The sequence below is a fragment of the Arvicanthis niloticus genome, chromosome 6, assembly GCF_011762505.2.
Source record: "Arvicanthis niloticus isolate mArvNil1 chromosome 6, mArvNil1.pat.X, whole genome shotgun sequence".
In the NCBI taxonomy this organism is placed as follows: domain Eukaryota; kingdom Metazoa; phylum Chordata; class Mammalia; order Rodentia; family Muridae; genus Arvicanthis; species Arvicanthis niloticus.
Window position 1 is genome coordinate 21,993,499 of NC_047663.1, and position 490 is coordinate 21,993,988.

A 490-nucleotide genomic window follows, 5' to 3' on the forward strand; every position below is an offset into this window, starting at 1 on the left:
CAGGCCTTCTAATTCTAAACAGAAGGGAACAGGGAACACTCCATCTTTTGTAGGGGGGGAGAAATCCCAACCTAACACAAAGCCTATGAAATGCTTTACAAACATCTTATTACTACGTTGAGGCAAGAATGAATAAGCCTGACGCTGAGTTGGCTGGCTAGTGAAGGCGTCAGTCCTTTCCCATGCCTCCCCCTGACTCACCTGTTGGACAGGTAGGGGGAAGGGGAGAATAATGAGTCTTACCTGCTCAGGGCTAGGGTGGGGCAAGTCACGCCCCACCTGTTTCATTGGCTTTTTCCTTAGTCTTACTGACAGCCCTCTGTCCAATCATAAGGAAGAAACTTTCTATTTGCCAATAGATGCAGAGTGAGGATGAGACCTCAAGTTGGCGTCCACCCCAGAGCCGACTGGCAGTCCCTGGGGCCAATGGTGAGCGCATAAACAGAGGCGGCCGTGGTAGAGGTCCCGGAGCGAGGCTCCGCCCCTCGAT